Source organism: Pseudophryne corroboree, chromosome 3 (genome assembly GCF_028390025.1).
Source record: "Pseudophryne corroboree isolate aPseCor3 chromosome 3, aPseCor3.hap2, whole genome shotgun sequence".
Classification (NCBI taxonomy): Eukaryota; Metazoa; Chordata; class Amphibia; order Anura; family Myobatrachidae; genus Pseudophryne; species Pseudophryne corroboree.
The window spans coordinates 343,660,605-343,681,034 of NC_086446.1; the positions used below are offsets into that span (position 1 = coordinate 343,660,605).

At 45.9% G+C, this 20,430-nt stretch overlaps 1 protein-coding gene and 1 long non-coding RNA gene across 6 annotated transcripts in view; one reads left to right on the plus strand and one right to left on the minus strand.

The window, feature by feature from the left end:
• SRCIN1 (SRC kinase signaling inhibitor 1) overlaps positions 1–20,430 on the minus strand; it is a 900,548-nt gene that overhangs the window by 861,894 nt on the left and 18,224 nt on the right. For all 5 annotated transcript variants that reach the window (XM_063959672.1, XM_063959669.1, XM_063959667.1 and 2 more), the window contains one exon: positions 5,973–6,055. The gene's annotated coding sequence lies outside the window, so the exon portion shown is untranslated. The remainder of the gene's footprint in view (positions 1–5,972; positions 6,056–20,430) is intronic.
• LOC135055515 (uncharacterized) overlaps positions 1–20,430 on the plus strand; it is a 171,526-nt gene that overhangs the window by 39,925 nt on the left and 111,171 nt on the right. The window lies entirely within an intron of this gene.

A 20,430-nucleotide genomic window follows, 5' to 3' on the forward strand; every position in this document is an offset into this window, starting at 1 on the left:
AAAATTGTCAAGTCAAGCGGAACGCGACCTGTCAGCATCTCCTCCTTCACATTCTCCCGCAACTGAGGGTGCGAGGAAAAGGCTCAGAATTCCGAGCCCACCCGCTGGCGGTGATGCAGGGCAGTCTGGAGCGACTGCTGATGCTGACATCTGGTCCGGACTGAAGGACCTGACAACGATTACGGACATGTCGTCTACTGTCACTGCATATGATTCTCTCACCATTGAAAGAATGGTGGAGGATTATATGAGTGACCGCATCCAAGTAGGCACGTCACACAGTCCATACTTATACTGGCAGGAAAAAGAGGCAATTTGGAGGCCATTGCACAAACTGGCTTTATTCTACCTAAGTTGCCCTCCCACAAGTGTGTACTCCGAAAGAGTGTTTAGTGCCGCCGCTCACCTTGTCAGCAATCGGCGTACGAGGTTACATCCAGAAAATGTGGAGAAGATGATGTTCATTAAAATGAATTATAATCAATTCCTCCGCGGAGACATTGACCAGCAGCAATTGCCTCCACAAAGTACACAGGGAGCGGAGATGGTGGATTCCAGTGGGGACGAATTGATAATCTGTGAGGAGGGGGATGTACACGGTGATATATCGGAGGGTGATGATGAGGTGGACATCTTGCCTCTGTAGAGCCAGTTTGTGCAAGGAGAGATTAATTGCTTCTTTTTTGGGGGGGTCCAAACCAACCCGTCATATCAGTCACAGTCGTGTGGCAGACCCTGTCACTGAAATGATGGGTTGGTTAAAGTGTGCATGTCCTGTTTTGTTTATACAACATAAGGGTGGGTGGGAGGGCCCAAGGACAATTCCATCTTGCACCTCTTTTTTCTTTTATTTTTCTTTGCGTCATGTGCTGTTTGGGGAGGGTTTTTTGGAAGGGACATCCTGCGTGACACTGCAGTGCCACTCCTAAATGGGCCCGGTGTTTGTGTCGGCCACTAGGGTCGCTAATCTTACTCACACAGTCAGCTACCTCATTGCGCCTCTTTTTTTCTTTGCGTCATGTGCTGATTGGGGAGGGTTTTTTGGAAGGGACATCCTGCGTGACACTGCAGTGCCACTCCTAAATGGGCCCGGTGTTTGTGTCGGCCACTAGGGTCGCTAATCTTACTCACACAGTCAGCTACCTCATTGCGCCTCTTTTTTTCTTTGCGTCCAGCTACCTCATTGCGCCTCTTTTTTTCTTTGCGTCATGTGCTGATTGGGGAGGGTTTTTTGGAAGGGACATCCTGCGTGACACTGCAGTGCCACTCCTAAATGGGCCCGGTGTTTGTGTCGGCCACTAGGGTCGCTAATCTTACTCACACAGTCAGCTACCTCATTGCGCCTCTTTTTTTCTTTGCGTCATGTGCTGATTGGGGAGGTTTTTTTGGAAGGGACATCCTGCGTGACACTGCAGTGCCACTCCTAAATGGGCCCGGTGTTTGTGTCGGCCACTAGGGTCGCTAATCTTACTCACACAGTCAGCTACCTCATTGCGCCTCTTTTTTTCTTTGCGTCATGTGCTGATTGGGGAGGGTTTTTTGGAAGGGACATCCTGCGTGACACTGCAGTGCCACTCCTAAATGGGCCCGGTGTTTGTGTCGGCCACTAGGGTCGCTAATCTTACTTACACAGTCAGCTACCTCATTGCGCCTCTTTTTTTCTTTGCGTCATGTGCTGATTGGGAAGGGTTTTTTGGAAGGGACATCCTGCGTGACACTGCAGTGCCACTCCTAAATGGGCCCGGTGTTTGTGTCGGCCACTAGGGTCGCTAATCTTACTCACACAGTCAGCTACCTCATTGCGCCTCTTTTTTTCTTTGCGTCATGTGCTGATTGGGGAGGGTTTTTTGGAAGGGACATCCTGCGTGACACTGCAGTGCCACTCCTAAATGGGCCCGGTGTTTGTGTCGGCCACTAGGGTCGCTAATCTTACTCACACAGTCAGCTACCTCATTGCGCCTCTTTTTTTCTTTGCGTCATGTGCTGATTGGGGAGGGTTTTTTGGAAGGGACATCCTGCGTGACACTGCAGTGCCACTCCTAAATGGGCCCGGTGTTTGTGTCGGCCACTAGGGTCGCTAATCTTACTCACACAGTCAGCTACCTCATTGCGCCTCTTTTTTTCTTTGCGTCATGTGCTGATTGGGGAGGGTTTTTTGGAAGGGACATCCTGCGTGACACTGCAGTGCCACTCATAAATGGGCCCGGTGTTTGTGTCGGCCACTAGGGTCGCTAATCTTACTCACACAGTCAGCTACCTCATTGCGCCTCTTTTTTTCTTTGCGTCATGTGCTGATTGGGGAGGGTTTTTTGGAAGGGACATCCTGCGTGACACTGCAGTGCCACTCCTAAATGGGCCCGGTGTTTGTGTCGGCCACTAGGGTTGCTTATCTTACTCACACAGTCAGCTACCTCATTGCGCCTCTTTTTTTCTTTGCGTCATGTGCTGATTGGGGAGGGTTTTTTGGAAGGGACATCCTGCGTGACACTGCAGTGCCACTCCTAGATGGGCCAGGTGTTTGTGTCGGCCACTAGTGTCGCTTAGCTTAGTCATCCAGCGACCTTGGTGCAAATTTTAGGACTAAAAATAATATTGTGAGGTGTGAGGTATTCAGAATAGACTGAAAATGAGTGGAAATTATGGTTTTTGAGGTTAATAATAATATGGGATCAAAATGACCCCCAAATTCTATGATTTATGCTGTTTTTTAGTGTTTTTTTAAAAAAACACCCGAATCCAAAACACACCCGAATCCGACAAAAAAAATTTGGTGAGGTTTTGCCAAAACGCGGTCGAACCCAAAACACGGCCGCGGAACCGAACCCAAAACCAAAACACAAAACCCGAAAAATTTCAGGCGCTCATCTCTACTTTTTACTTCAGAGGTTTGACTATAAAAATTATTAGAATAATACAAAGTTAATATTTCTAATATAGTCTTTGTATTTTTTATATACTTTATATAGTAAAAATTCTGGAGTATACGTTAGTATGACAGGAAAGGCTCTGCCTCACCTCACTGCACGTCACTGGTCTGACCCCCTCCTTTCCCCCCACCCACTTTTTAATTGAAAAATATATCACTCGAGACTTGTCTACAACTTTGAAGTAATTTGTTGTGTTGCCTAAACCAACCTATTAGACATTTCCTTCTACCTGTATCCCCTTCTGTCTGTCTGTCTTTCCACGCTTCTATATGTGCCCCATTCTGTATATGCTTCTACCTGTGCCTTTATCTGTGCCCCTTTCTGCCTTCATCTGTATACTTTTCTGCCTCTTTGTGCCTCTATCTGTACCCCCTTATGCCTCTCTGTACCCCTTTCTCCCTCTGTGCCCCATTCTGTCTCTATATGTACCTCCTACTGCTTCATTGTGACCCCTTCTGTTTCTCTTTGCCTTTGACTCTACCCCCTTTCTACTGTTCCCCCCCCACCCACCCCAGTGTTCACTTCCAGACACTGTCACCCCCTACCCCTGCGTTAATTTACAGTTTCTGGGCCACCCCCACCCCTGTGTTCTCTCTCAGCCACTGTCACTCCCCACCCCAGTGTTTAGTTCCAGCCACTGTGTAGTCCAAAGCTCCCCCTCCCACCCCCGTTCACCGCTGTCTGTTCCCCAGAAATCTGACCTGCTTACCTGATCTATTAGACCAGGTGCTGCTGCACTCCTCAGTGTCTGTGGTGTGCCAACTGGTGCCTCGGAGGTCTCCCACTGGCCATCACTGAGCGACATGGGTACAGGTGGGCAACTTCCAGGCACTGTGCCACTCATTTCCAGGCACTATGTCATCCCCAATCCTTGTGTTCATTTCCACACACAGCGTCACCCTCCCCCAACCCCTGTGTTCACTCCAGGCACTGTGTCACCATCCCACCCATGTGTTCTCTCCCATCCACTGTGTCACCCCCTTCCCCCACCACCACTGTGTTCACTTCCAGCTACTGTGTCCATTGGACCAGGTGCAGCTGTGACCCCTTCAGTGCCTGTGGTGCACTGGCTAGAGCCTCAAGGTCTCCCGCTGGCCATCACTGAGCGGTGCGGTTACAGGTGCCTTGTCCCTCCCCTTCTGCATTGCCCACATCAGCCTTCTTCTCGACAAACAGCTCTCTCCCATTTCCAGCTCTCTTGATGCTATTGGTGCCCAAACCTTCCTCTCCACCCACACACTACCTCTCTTTCCAGAGCAGAGCTCACTGGTGCCTTGCCAACGATGCAGCGCCGCACAACCGGCTTAAGTCTGTACCGTGGCACACGTAGCGTATGGAGAGCGCCTCTCCTCCCTGCTTTGCATACTCTGCTGAGTGGGTTGCGTCGGCCCTGCTCGTGGAGCACCCCATTATCTGTTTACAAAACATGTGGTACAACGTCATTGCTTAGGGGCATATTCAATTAGCCGCAGGGATTTGCCCCACAGTTAATTAATGGCGCTGTGCAGGGAAAAGTTATTCAATTAGACGTCCTTTTGCCTGTGTGGTAATCACTGGGTTAACACGTGCTAACCCACTGATTCCCCATAAACTGTGTAATCACTGTGTTTGCCATGAGTTAAAATGCAGAATTTGTATTTTAACACTGATTTTTCCTTGCAGTTCCTAAGGCTGCAAGAAAAAATCCTATACCTGGTAATTAGTGCAGAGGGTTCCCGCAGCTAACTGAATTGGGCAGCACCGACAATTAGCTGTGAGGTAAACCTTCCGGCTAATTGAATACGCCCCACAGTGTGCAATCTTTTCAACAATTGAAGAACATCCAACATACAGTATGTGGACCCCACATATCAGGTCACATGACTTTTATAAAGTGTTCCATTATGGAATGTATAAACAACTGGACACTCTCTACTACTATTAGTCATATCACTCAGAGGCTTGCATCTATTACAATACTTCAGCACTGCAAACGGCAAATGTTCAGAGAAAATAGGTTTTAGGTACAAAATAACTTACACCCAGGTTTTATTGAATCATTTACTACTTAAACTGAGTATACCCTATGCAACGAGTGCCACCAATCTGATAAACATTTCGATTCGACAAATCGATTATGGAATTGGCGCACACTTGTACACACTGAGCAATCTCTTGCTTGGTTTGTACTTTCCTTTGATCTCTAATGCTCCTGCATACACACTATACAATTATCCGTCCGATCATAATTATCTGTTGATTGGCCTAATTGTATAATATGAACCCTACTTTAAAAATGAAATTTTATAGAAGGAAATATTTCCTGCTATGTTATAGCAAGAAGTATATTTGGCAAATCAGATAATTAATATTGTCACAACTACTGCTTCTAGATTCAGTTTGCCATTAATATGGAGACAATGATAGCACTACATCACCACCTCTCCTTAGGTGGTTTACCATAGCATGAATAAATGATAGATGGAGAGGACTATGCAATAGTCTGAAAATAACTGTCCACATTTCTTTAGCTTAGATAAACCTTGACAGGATATGAGGTCGCCCACTATTACTGTTTACAAGCATTTTAATAGATTACATAATATGTGACATCACAGAGGTGCAATTACTCACAACTCGGGCATTACTCAGTGATGTCACTAGTTCACAAAGGATGAACCCAAAAATAGTCCTTTGTGAAAAAGCAATGGTTACACTTGGGAATATTATAGCACCACAATTCCAATGCATAAAGAGACACACAGAAGAATCAGGCTGAACCAAGATGTTAAGAGGCAAATTTTGTTACAGCAGACTCAGATCTTATCTGGCAAAATTAGAGCAGTTACACTAATGAAATCATATTAAATGACAACCAGAAGAGATACACTGTTGCTTATTCCATTCACTTGAACAGTTTCAGTGCACAAATGTTGCTACTATTCCTTAGCATGCATGAATATAAATTATTGCTTTATTTCTACTTCTTCTGTACAATGTTCACTTAGATATAATTTCTTTCAGTAATATAAGGTGGCATTTAAAAGCCGGACACAGATTACTCACCAGGTAAAGCTGATGATAGATCAGGACAGGGGGGCAGCTACTGTACTTGCAGAAATGATATAATTGCTTCCCAAAACTTGAATCTGCCAGACAAGGAAAAATAAGCGACTTAGAAGCGTAGTTTGCAAAGAGAAAGGTATACCTGTAATTCTAGTAGGACACACAGAACAAAGCACACATATCAAATGACAAGTCTGGGAAAACATATGCTGCATGCAAATGGAGATTTCAGACAAATGTTTGGAGTTAATGCTGGTAGATTGCAGACACCTGAACCCTCACTTTATCAATTCCTGATTGCAATTAAAAAGCATAATTTAATATATAACATTATGTTCACGTCCATTTCTTTGAAAGACAATCAGGAAAAATAAGATTTTACTTACCGATAAATCTATTTCTCGTAGTCCGTAGTGGATGCTGGGACTCCGTAAGGACCATGGGGAATAGCGGCTCCGCAGGAGACAGGGCACAAAATAAAAGCTTAAGGATCAGGTGGTGTGCACTGGCTCCTCCCCCTATGACCCTCCTCCAAGCCTCAGTTAGGATACTGTGCCCGGACGAGCGTACATAATAAGGAAGGATATTGAATCCCGGGTAAGACTCATACCGGCCACACCAATCACACCGTACAACTCGTGATCTGAACCCAGTTAACAGTATGATAAACGCAAAGGAGCCTCTGAAAAGATGGCTCACAACAATAATAACCCGAATTTTTGTAACAATAACTATATACAAGTATTGCAGACAATCCGCACTAGGGATGGGCGCCCAGCATCCACTACGGACTACGAGAAATAGATTTATCGGTAAGTAAAATCTTATTTTCTCTGACGTCCTAGTGGATGCTGGGACTCCGTAAGGACCATGGGGATTATACCAAAGCTCCCAAACGGGCGGGAGAGTGCGGATGACTCTGCAGCACCGAATGAGAGAACTCCAGGTCCTCCTCAGCCAGGGTATCAAATTTGTAGAATTTAGCAAACGTGTTTGCCCCTGACCAAGTAGCTGCTCGGCAAAGTTGTAAAGCCGAGACCCCTCGGGCAGCCGCCCAAGATGAGCCCACTTTCCTTGTGGAATGGGCTTTTACTGATTTTGGTTGTGGCAATCCTGCCACAGAATGTGCAAGCTGAATTGTACTACAAATCCAACGAGCAATCGTCTGCTTTGAAGCAGGAGCACCCAGCTTGTTGGGTGCATACAGGATAAACAGCGAGTCAGATTTTCTGACTCCAGCCGTCCTGGAAACATATATTTTCAAGGCCCTGACAACGTCAAGCAACTTAGAGTCCTCTAAGTCCCTGGTAGCCGCAGGTACCACAATAGGTTGGTTCATGTGAAATGCAGAAACCACCTTAGGTAGAAATTGAGGACGAGTCCTCAATTCCGCCCTGTCAGAATGAAAAATTAAGTAAGGGCTTTTATATGATAAAGCCGCCAATTCTGACCACGCCTGGCTGAAGCCAAGGCTAACAGCATCGACACCTTCCATGTGAGATATTTTAAGTCCACAGTGGAAAGTGGTTCAAACCAATGTGACTTTAGAAAACTCAACACAACATTGAGATCCCAAGGTGCCACTGGAGGCACAAAAGGAGGCTGTATGTGCAGCACCCCTTTTACAAAAGTCTGAACTTCAGGTACTGAAGCCAGTTCTTTCTGGAAGAAAATCGACAGGGCCGAAATTTGAACCTTAATGGACCCCAATTTTAGGCCCATAGACAGTCCTGTTTGCAGGAAACGAAGGAAACGACCCAGTTGAAATTCCTCTGTAGGGGCTTTCTTGGCCTCACACCACGCAACATATTTACGCCAAATGCGGTGATAATGTTTTGCGGTTACGTCCTTCCTGGCTTTGACCAGAGTAGGGATGACTTCTTCTGGAATGCCTTTTTCCCTCAGGATCCGGCGTTCAACCGCCATGCCGTCAAACGCAGCCGCGGTAAGTCTTGGAACAGACAAGGCCCCTGCAGTAGCAGGTCCTTTCTTAGAGGTAGAGGCCACGGTTCGTCCGTGAGCATCTCTTGAAGTTCCGGGTACCAAGTCCTTCTTGGCCAATCCGGAACCACGAGTATAGTTCTTACTCCTCTCCTTCTTATGATTCTCAGTACTTTTGGTATGAGAGGCAGAGGAGGGAACACATACACTGACTGGTACACCCACGGCGTTACCAGAGCGTCCACTGCTATTGCCTGAGGGTCCCTTGACCTGGCGCAATATCTGTCCAGTTTTTTGTTTAGACGTGACGCCATCATGTCCACCTTTGGTTTTTCCCAACGGTTTACAATCAGGTGGAAGACTTCTGGGTGAAGTCCCCACTCTCCCGGGTGAAGGTCGTGTCTGCTGAGGAAGTCTGCTTCCCAGTTGTCCACTCCCGGAATGAACACTGCTGACAGTGCTATCACATGATTTTCCGCCCAGCGAAGAATCCTTGCAGCTTCTGCCATTGCCCTCCTGCTTCTCGTGCCGCCCTGTCTGTTTACGTGGGCGACTGACGTGATGTTGTCCGATTGGATCAACACCGCCTGACCCTGAAGCAGAGGTTTTGCTTGACTTAGGGCATTGTAAATGGCCCTTAGTTCCAGAATGTTTATATGAAGAGATGTTTCCATGCTTGACCACAAGCCCTGGAAATTCCTTCCCTGTGTGACTGCTCCCCAGCCTCTCAGGCTGGCATCCGTGGTTACCAGGATCCAATCCTGAATGCCAAATCTGCGGCCCTCTAGTAGATGAGCACTCTGCAGCCACCACAGGAGAGACACCCTTGTCCTTGGCGACAGGGTTATCCGCTGATGCATCTGCAGATGCGATGCGGACCATTTGTCCAGTAGATCCCACTGAAACGTTCTTGCATGGAATCTTCCGAATGGAATCGCTTCGTAAGAAGCCACCATTTTTCCCAGGACCCTCGTGCACTGATGCACTGAGACCTGTCCTGGTTTTAGGAGGTTCCTGACTAGCTCGGATAACTCCCTGGCCTTCTCCTCCGGGAGAAACACCTTCTTCTGGACTGTGTCCAAAATCATTCCTAGGAACAGTAGACGTGTCGTTGGAATCAGCTGCGATTTTGGAATATTTGGAATCCACCCGTGCTGACGTAACACTACCTGAGATAGTGCTACTCCGACTTCTAACTGTTCCCTGGATCTTGCCCTTATCAGGAGATCGTCCAAGTAAGGGATAATTAAAATGCCCTTTCTTCGTAGAAGAATCATCATTTCGGCCATTACCTTGGTAAAGACCCGAGGTGCCGTGGACAATCCAAACGGCAGCGTCTGAAACTGATAATGACAGTTTTGTACTACAAACCTGAGGTACCCTTGGTGAGAAGGGTATATTGGGACGTGGAGATAAGCATCTTTGATGTCCAGAGACACCATATAGTCCCCTTCTTCCAGGTTCGCTATCACTGCTCTGAGTGACTCCATCTTGAATTTGAACCTTTTTATGTAAGTGTTCAAGGATTTCAGATTTAAAATTGGTCTCACCGAGCCGTCCGGCTTCGGTACCACAAACAGCGTGGAATAATACCCCTTTCCCTGTTGCAGGAGGGGTACCTTGATTATCACCTGCTGGGAATACAGCTTGTGAATGGCTTCCAAAACTGCCTCCCTGTCGGAGGGAGACTTTGGTAAAGCAGACTTCAGGAACCGATGAGGGGGAAACGTCTCGAATTCCAGTTTGTACCCCTGCGATACTACCTGTAGAATCCAGGGATCCACTTGCGAGTGAGCCCACTGCGCGATGAAATTCTTGAGACGGGCCCCCACCATATCTGAGTCTGCTTGTAAAGCCCCAGCGTCATGCTGAAGACTTGGCAGAAGCAGGGGAGGGCTTCTGCTCCTGGGAAGCGGCTGCATGGTGCAGTCTTTTTCCTCTTCCTCTGCCCCGGGGCAGAAAGGAGTGGCCTTTTGCTCGCTTGTACTTATGGGAACGAAAGGACTGAGTTTGAAAAGACGGTGTCTTTTTCTGCTGATGTGGAGTGACCTGGGGTAAAAAGGTGGATTTTCCAGCCGTTGCCGTGGCCACCAGGTCCGATAGACCAGCCCCAAATAACTCCTCCCCTTTATACGGCAATACTTCCATGTGCCGTTTGGATTCCGCATCCCCTGACCACTGTCGCGTCCATAACGCTCTTCTGGCAGAGATGGACATAGCACTTACTCTTGATGCCAGGGTGCAAATATCCCTCTGTGCATCACGCATATATAGTAATGCATCCTTTAAATGTTCTATAGTTAACAAAATATTGTCCCTATCCAGGGTATCAATATTCTCGGTCAGGGAATCCGACCATGCGACTCCAGCACTGCACATCCAGGCTGAGGCGATTGCTGGTCGCAGTATAACACCAGTATGTGTGTATATACTTTTTAGGATATTTTCCAGCCTTCTATCAGCTGGTTCTTTGAGGGTAGCCGTATCAGGAGACGGTAACGCTACTTGTTTTGATAAACGTGTGAGCGCCTTATCTACCCTAGGGGGTGTTTCCCAACGCGCCCTAACCTCTGGCGGGAAAGGATATAATGCTAATAATTTTTTAGAAATTAGCTGTTTTTTATCGGGGGAAACCCACGCTTTTTCACACACCTCATTTATTTCCTCTGACTCAGGAAAAAATATTGGTAGTTTTTTCTCACCCCACATAATACCCTTCTTTGTGGTACTTGTAGTGTCAGAAAGGTTCAATGCCTCTTTCATTGCCGTGATCATGTAACGTGTGGCCCTACTGGACATTACGTTTGTCTCGTCACCGTCGACACTAGACTCAGTATCTGTGTCAGGGTCTGTGTCGACCCACTGAGGTAACGGGCGTTTTAGCGCCCCTGACGGTGTTTGAGACGCCTGGACAGGCACTAATTGATTTGCCGGCTGTCTCATGTCGTCAACAGTTTTTTGTAAATTGCTGACATTATCACTTAATTGTTTAAATACAATCATCCAGTCAGGTGTCGACTCCCTAGGGGGTGACATCACCAACACAGGCAACTGCTCCGCCTCCACATCATTTTCCTCCTCATACATGTCGACACACGCGTACCGACACACAGCACACACACCGGGAATGCTCTGATAGAGGACAGGACCCCACTTAGCCCTTTGGAGAGACAGAGGGAGAGTCTGCCAGCACACACCCAGCGCTATACATATATATATATATATATAGGGATAACCTTATATAAGTGTTACTCCCTTATAGCTGCTGTTAATATATTTATTTGCTGCCAAACGTGCCCCCCCTTCTCTTTTTTACCCTGATTCTGAAGCAGGACTGCAGGGGAGAGTCAGGGAGCCGTCCTTCCAGCGGAGCTGTGAGGGAAAATGGCGCTTGTGTGCTGAGGAGATAGGCTCCGCCCCTTCACGACGTCCTTATCTCCCGCTTTTTTGTGTAAAATGGCAGGGGATTAAAATACATCCATATAGCCCAGGAGCTATATGTGATGTATTCTGTTTTGCCACCTAAGGTATTCTGTTATATTGCGTCTCAGGGCGCTCCCCCCCCAGCGCCCTGCACCCTCAGTGACCGGAGTGTGAAGTGTGCTGAGAGCAATGGCGCACAGCTGCGGTGCTGTGCGCTACCTTAGTCTGAAGACAGGATGTCTTCTGCCGCCGATTTCACCGGACCTCTTCGTCTCTTCTGGCTCTGTAAGGGGGACGGCGGCGCGGCTCCGGTGACCCATCCAGGCTGAACCTGTGATCGTCCCTCTGGAGCTAGTGTCCAGTAGCCTAAGAAACCCGATCCACTCTGCACTCAGGTGAGTCCGTTTCTTCTCCCCTTAGTCCCACGATGCAGTGAGCCTGTTGCCAGCAGGACTCACTGAAAATAAAAAAACCTAACTAAACTTTTATTCTAAGCAGCTCAGGAGAGCCACCTAGATTGCACCCTTCTCGGCCGGGCACAAAAATCTAACTGAGGCTTGGAGGAGGGTCATAGGGGGAGGAGCCAGTGCACACCACCTGATCCTTAAGCTTTTATTTTGTGCCCTGTCTCCTGCGGAGCCGCTATTCCCCATGGTCCTTACGGAGTCCCAGCATCCACTAGGACGTCAGAGAAAATGCAGAAGGAACACTAAGTAGAAAAACTAAATGCATGAACGGCACTAGAGATTCAAACAAATGAACTTGGTTAATTACTTCTGCCCCAGAACCTTATTAATGGAAATTAAGTTAAAAGGATAGGTCATAAATATTGTAACTTACAGTACCATGGGCTAGAAGAGAAAGATGTCCTAACAGAAGTGGCAAATGCTAATGTACATTATAGAAATTTAATACAGCCTTTGATAGGAAAGGGCTAGAACAAAACAGTTCTGTTTTTTTTATGTGGGGTTAATACCTTTTTTTTTTTTTTTTTCAAATTAAGGTTTCAATGAAAAATAAATTGAATCCTGCTTATTATATTTATACTGCTATTTCTTAGAAATCTTGATCAACCATAATTTTTTTAAGACCCCTTTAAGACATGCATCAAAATCAATTTTGGTATGTCTGAATGCAAACGATCTGGGACTAAGGCCCAGATTTATCAAGCCTAGGGGAGTGATAAATTGCAGTTATAAAGTACCAACCAACCAACCAACTCCTAACTGCCATGTTCCAGGCTGTGTTTGAAAAATGACAGTAAGGAGCTAATTGGCTGGTACTTTATCTCCGAGCAATTTATCACTCTCCAAGGCTTGATAAATCTGGCCCTAAGTCCCAGGTCCACAACCCTTCTCCCGACCAGGGTCATGGCTGTGCATCGCTATCGCTATGAAGATTGAGAGATTCAGATTGCTTAGAATGTAAGCACGGATCTCTCCATGTGTACCCCCCTGTAGGGAATAAATGTAAATACGTTTGTTGCTGCAGCAGTCTAAATTAATATGCCGTACAGGTTTTCCCTTGTATGGGTGTCTTATTATGATTAGGGACTTCACTATAATTTGCGTTACCTGGTGCAGCCTAAAGACCCATTAATCTCCCTTAAACTGTCCGCACAATCAGCAATGACATGGTATCTAGGTTATTGCAACAACATGATGCAGCATAATTATCCCAGCAGTTTGTGTGGACATGCCCTAAAGTACTGGTATACAAATAATTATGGTACAGTACTTTGTGTAAGGGAAGAAAAAGTGACAATTTTAGTGGCCGCCAGAGGCATCAATGTTACTATGCAAAATCCTGTCTATTGGGAGTTTTAATTTATGCAGACATCACATTAGTTAATCAGTACATTACACACAGATGTTTTTTTGCTGCTTATTTGATCCATAACAGCATTTTTTTCCTTTTCTTTTTTTTTGCAAGCACCATCCAACTGTCTTTGTTTTATCATTGGTCATAGGGCCTAATTCAAGTTTGTACACAATGGGCAATGTTCATGCACTGGAGTGATTATCTGCAAACTGCGCTTATGCAGTGTTTGCAATGCGAATGCGCCAAGCTGCCGCTGTGATCATGCTTGCACTAACGACTTTATCACAGAGTGATTGACAGGATGTGGCTGTTTGCAGGTGTTACAGGGAGATTAAAGGGAATGGTTGGGAAAATGCAAGCATGTCATGGCCGTTTTGGGACGTATATCTTCTGATGGCTGCGTGATCATACGTGAAAATACTTGGCGTCTGAGTCGCTGTGCCCACTCTGTGCAGCCATAGACCAATCCTTAGCTTCGATGTTCTCTGTAATTGCGTATAGCCCTATAACGTGTACACAACTGCAATTCAGTTTACTATGAGTCCGGTGGGTGGTTTTTTTTATTCCTGAGTGGCTTCTTCACTTGCTAACATTAGCAGCTCCACAGCCTAGAGAATAGCAATTGCATTTGCATACAAACGTGAATAAAGCCCATATTACAAAACATAAAGAACATGACTGTTGTGCTGATAACAATTACCTACCTACTTTTAGAGTAGTGAAAAAGGCATTTTGAGCAAAGACTCAAACATTGTACATTGGGGGCAATTCAGACCTGATCGTAGCAGCAAATTTGTTAGTAGTTGGGCAAAACCATGTGGGTCATTCAGAGTTGATCGCACGGTAGCAGTTTTTTGCAGCCGTGTGATCAGATAGTTGCCGCCTATGGGGGAGTGTATTTTAGCAGAGCAAGTGTGCGATCGCTTGTGCTGTGCAAAAAGTTTTTGTGCAGTTTCTGAGTAGGTCTGAACTTACTCAGCCGCTGCGATCACTTCAGCCTTTCAGGTCCCGGAATTGACGTCAGACACCCACCCTGCAAACACCTGGACACGCCTGCGTTTTCCACGGCACTCCCAGAAAACGGTCAGTTGCCACCCAGAAACATCTTCTTTCTATCAATCACCTTGTGATCGGCTGTGCGAATGGATTCTTCGTTAAATCCATCACACAGCAACAAACCGCTTTGTACCCTTACGAAGTGCCTGCACATTGCGGTGCATACGCATGCACAGTAGTGACCTGATCGCTGCGCTGCAAAAAACTGCAGCGTGCGATCAGGTCGGAATGACCCCCCATGTGCACTGCAGGGGGGGGGGGGGGGCAGATATAACATGTGCAGAGAGAGTTAGATTTGGGTGGGGTGTTTTTAAACTGAAATCTAAATTGCAGTGTAAAAATAAAGCAGCCAGTATTTACCCTGCACAGAAACAAAATAACCCACCCAAATCTAATAGGCCCTACACACTGGCCGATCCGCCGCCGAGCTGCCCGACGGCGGATACGGCCGACGGGCGACCCGGCGGCAGGGGGGCAGTGACGGGGGGAGTGAAGTTTCTTCACTCCCCCCATCACACGGCTCCATAGAACTGCAGGCAAATATGGACGAGATCATCCATATTGGCCTGCATGTACAGCCGACGGGGGACCAGCGATGAACGAGCGCGGGGCAAAAACGGCAACGAGTGATCAACTCGGAATGACCACCATGGTTTTGCCCAACTGCTAACAAATTTGCTGCTATGATCAGGTCTGAATTACCCCCATTGTCACAATGATAACATTGTAAAAAGGACAAAGATAACACATGAATGTCTCCTAAAAATATAGCGTACAAAAATCATGTGCCAAACCAAAAAATTCCACAAAAAATAAAACTCATAAGGTAAATCACATAAAATAAAAATCGAGTAGGATGGCCATGACATGCGGACTAGGAAACCCCCATAGATTAAAATAATTGGTTAAGCAGCCATTGTGTCTGCACTGAGAGTATAGTTATGTCACTTTCCCAGACATTAAACATTTGGTGACTAGATTCTTTAGCCAATGAAGACTCCAGCTAAGTCATCCTAAACACATGCAGTAGTTTTCCCTTAAAAGACAGAGAAAGGAGACATTCCCAGCTGAATCCATACCTGCAGTATGGTCTTTTTAGCAGTTGTGCTCACAGCAGAAAAAGGCAAATGTATTAACCAATTACCTTGCTTCATTTCCCAGCGACAGTGCATCTACACAAACTGTGATTCAGACACTAGCTGAATATACACAGTATTTAATTTGATTTAAAAAAAAAAAATTTTTTGCCATTATTATTTCACTTGAACCTTCAGGACCAGAAACTACTTGAATTGCACCCCTACAGTGTGGCAGTAACAGGTTAACATTCTGTATGATATAAACTGCCACTATGTAAACAAACAAGCTTGTTTACACATAGTATCACGCAGTACACATTGTTTATGTACATGTACAGTGTAATATTTTCTTCAGGATGATCAAGCCAGATTTGCAGCCACTTCCAGATTGCCATACAGCCAAAGAGAGGCTGCTGAATATTGATCTGCGTCCAGGCAGGGAAAGGCAGTGAAGTGTGCTAAATCGAGATGCTATTTACACTCTCAGACTTTCTCATTCTTGCAGCTGAGGCGCACATATTATATACTCGGAGGGAGGGCGGCATCCTCACACGGCTGGAGGAGTCTAGAGCACTCTCCTCAGAAAAGGGATACAGAAGAGAGTGAATTCTACATAGTGGTTGCAAGCTGGCAGTCAGCTCTCACTATGGCAACCTTTTGTATCTATCAAAGCCAAATATTGCAAAAACCCGGCATAAGTACCAACCACAGGAGCTGCTAATCCAGCACCACATACACTCTTATTGGTTGAAGCAGACATAAAATAAATAAATAAATGTATACATTCATTTTAATGAACTTTTCTGCTGAAAACATCTTCTAGAAAATGTAAAGGTAGTGGTGTCTAGAATGCACACTGCACCTTAAGCTACGCTAACATTTAGAGAAACCTATGACCATTCATATTTTTTAATCAACATTCTATTATACGTAACAGGTGCTGTCTGCTAAACTGGACACATCCAGAAGTAAAATTGTTGCTGTAGCCAGTGATGAAAAATGTATTGCATCATAAAGAGACAACTACATCACATCTTAGCACTGAGATTTGGGGAGATATACACTGAGGGTGTCTAATTCTGACCCCTATTAAAATAATTGTGTAGTCAAACTGTGTGTTTTATAAATATTTAAATGAACAAGAAAGAGGATTTTTGGTCACTTAGGGGTCTAGATGGAGATAAAGTACCAGCCAATCCGCTTCTAACTGACATGTCACAGGCTGGGTTTGAAAAATGACAGTTAGGAGCTTACTGGCTGGTACTTCATCTCTGTTGACTTTATCTCCATCCAAGGCTTAGTAAATAGACCCCTTAATGTGGAATCCTTTTCTCCTAAGCAGGCTGGGGGAACACTGGGGCAGATGTATTAACCTGGAGAAGGCATAAGGAAGTGATAAACCAGTGATAAGTGCAAGGTGATAAATGCACCAGCCAATCAGCTCCTAACTGTTCATTTACATATTGGAGCTGATTGGCTGGGGCGTTATCACCTTGCACTTATCACTGGTTTATCACTTCCTTATGCCTTCTCCAGGTTGATACATCTACCCCACTACTGAACCTTGGGATTGCAGGTAGGCTGGAGGAGCAGGCACTTAAACTGTAGCTTTAAATTCCTGTTCCGCTGAAACCTTGTGTCACGACGCCTAAAAAGGTTGCCACCCCACTAGTGGAATGCGATAACACCTGGTCTGGTGTTGGTCACCCCCTACTGAAATAGACTCGAGTCATGACTCGGCGGAGTCCATGTGTTCTCTACTTATTCTATATGATGCACTTACATGTGGTTGTAGGTGGCCAACCACATGTAAGTGCATCATATAGAACAAGCAGAGAATTTGTGCAGTGGAAAATCTTGTCCAAATAAATCCACAGAACTCGGGAAACGTCCTGCAAAGCCAGATCATACTTGTCATGGGAACATGATGAAGGAAGAAAAACAGGGAAGACAAAATCCTGGTTCAAGTTGAATGCCAAAACAACTTTCAGGAAGGAACAAAGGAACCATATAGAAACCACCTATCTCCATGGAAGACAAGAAAGGCGGTTTGCAAGACAAAAATTCCGAACTCTGAAACCCGCTGAGCTGAGGCAATTGGCATAAGGAAGACTAGCTTGTTTGTAATGAATGGAACATCAGTTGAATGTAAAGGCCAAGCAGCATGAATTGAACTTCTAACACCGCAGCTTGAACCCGGTAAATTGCCGATTTTTCAGGCTTCCTAAACGGTTCGAGCTGCGATGTGAAAGGGTCACCTTCAATTTACCATTTTCAAAATACCGGTATTTTGAAACGGTAAAAAAGCAGGGTCCTACCCGTTTCAGACCCGTTTCATTGTGCAGTGTGAAAGGGTCTGAAACGGTATTTGCAAGCCCCAGAAGGTGATAGGCTGCCTCCATGCGTGTTGTCACCAGGCAGAAACAAGAAATAAACATTTAAAATGACAACAACTGTTTTGTATGGGTGAAACGGGTTCAGTGTGAAAGGTACCAAAACGGTAATGAAATGGTAATATACTGGTTACAACATGCAATGTGAAGGGGGTTTAACTGCTCAGATCCGTTTTTAAGAACCATTTAAAGAACCGTTTCAAAAGCAGGTTTTGCAATGTGAAAGCAGCATAAGAGAAACAGAAAAAATTGTCTTGGAGCTTGAGCACATTGGGGGTAATTCCAAGTTGATCGCAGCAGGAATTTTGTTAGCAGTTGGGCAAAACCATGTGCACTGCAGGGGAGGCAGATATAACATGTGCAGAAAGAGTTAGATTTGGGTGGATAGGGTAAATACTGGCTGCTTTATTTTTACACTGCAAATTAGATTGCAGATTGAACACACCCCACCCAAATCTAACTCTTTCTGCACATGTTATATCTGCCTCCCCTGCAGTGCACATGGGGGGTCATTCCGAGTTGTTCGCTCGCAAGCTGCTTTTAGCAGCTTTGCACACGCTAAGCCGCCGCCTACTGGGAGTGAATCTTAGCTTATCAATATTGCGAACGAAAGATTAGCAGAATTGCGAATAGACACTTCTTAGCAGTTTCTGCGTAGCTCCAGACTTACTCGGCATCTGCGATCAGTTCAGTGCTTGTCGTTCCTGGTTTGACGTCACAAACACACCCAGTGTTCGCCCAGGCACTCCTCCGTTTCTCCAGCCACTCCCGCGTTTTTCCCAGAAACGGTAGCGTTTTTTCACACACTCCCATAAAACGGCCTGTTTCCGCCCAGAAACACCCACTTCCTGTCAATCACACTCCGATCACCAGAACGAAGAAAAAGCCTCGTAATGCCGTGAGTAAAATTCCTAACTGCATAGCAAATTTACTTGGCGCAGTCGCACTGCGGACATTGCGCATGCGCATTAGCGACTAATCGCTCCGTTGCGAGAAAAAAATAACGAGCGAACAACTCGGAATGACCCCCATGGTTTTGCCCAACTGCTAACAAAATTCCTGCTGCGATCAACTTGGAATTACCCCATTGATCTATAGAGACGAGACATCTCCTATAGTGACCAAAGCGCTTGAGGTGAAGATGTAATGTAACATCACCCAATACAAGGAGACTCTCGTTCATTGTTACAAAAACCCAGTACAGAGTAACGAAGGAATGTCCTTGGAGGAGATGATCAAAAACCAGCTGCCAAAGGAGAGATTGATGATTGCTGTTGGACAGCATGAGAAACTGAGACGAGAGGAATGCTGAGCATCGCGTACAATCTTGGAGAATTTCCGACTGGAATTCCCACAAGTGGAATCTGACGTACTGAATGGTCTCAAAAGGTGGAAACCATTGTGGCCAACAACTTTATGCACAAGATTGATGGATGAGGCACTGACAATACTGTTGTGACCAAGGTCATTAGGGTCCGTGTTTTGGACCATGGCAAGAAAAGTCGCTGGAGTGAGGTGTCGAAGATCCCCCCCCCCCCCCCCGAAACTGAAGGCGCTGACAAGGTATTACTTTTCGAAATTCAGGATCTAGTTGTGATCCTGAAATATGTGACCCATATGACATAGGTGCATTTGTAACTGTAAAGCCGAATCGGCCTGTATAAACAGAATGTGTAAATAAGGTGGGATCCGGTCTGAAGATCGACAGTGTCTAGGTCGACATGGATGGAAGGTAGGGATGTGCACTTGAAATTTTTCGGGTTTTGTGTTTCGGTCTTGGGTTCGGTTCCGCGGCCGTGTTTTGGGTTCGACCGCGTTTTGGCAAAACCTCACCGAATTTTTTTTGTCGGATTCGGGTGTGTTTTGGATTCGGGTGTTTTTTTCAAAAAACCCTAAAAAACAGCTTAAATCATAGAATTTGGGGGTCATTTTGATCCCAAAGTATTATTAACCTCAAAAACCATAATTTCCACTCATTTTCAGTCTAATCTGAATACCTCACAATATTATTTTTAGTCCTAAAATTTGCACCGAGGTCGCTGGATGACTAAGCTAAGCGACCCTAGTGGCCGACACAAACACCTGGCCCATCTAGGAGTGGCACTGCAGTGTCACGCAGGATGGCCCTTCCAAAAAACACTCCCCAAACAGCACATGACGCAAAGAAGAAAAAAAGAGGCGCAATGAGGTAGCTGTGTGAGTAAGCTAAGCGACCCTAGTGGCCGACACAAACACCTGGCCCATCTAGGAGTGTCACTGCAGTGTCACGCAGGATGGCCCTTCCAAAAAACACTCCCCAAACAGCACATGACGCAAAGAAGAAAAAAAGAGGCGCAATGAGGTAGCTGTGTGAGTAAGCTAAGCGACCCTAGTGGCCGACAGAAACACCTGGCCCATCTAGGAGTGGCACTGCAGTGTCACGCAGGATGGCCCTTCCAAAAAACACTCCCCAAACAGCACATGACGCAAATAAAAATGAAAGAAAAAAGAGGTGCAAGATGGAATTGTCCTTGGGCCCTCCCACCCACCCTTATGTTGTATAAACAGGACATGCACACTTTAACCAACCCATCATTTCAGTGACAGGGTCTGCCACACGACTGTGACTGAAATGACGGGTTGGTTTGGACCCCCACCGAAAAAGAAGCAATTAATCTCTCCTTGCACAAACTGGCTCTACAGAGGCAAGATGTCCACCTCATCATCATCCTCCGATATATCACCGTGTACATCCCGCTCCTCACA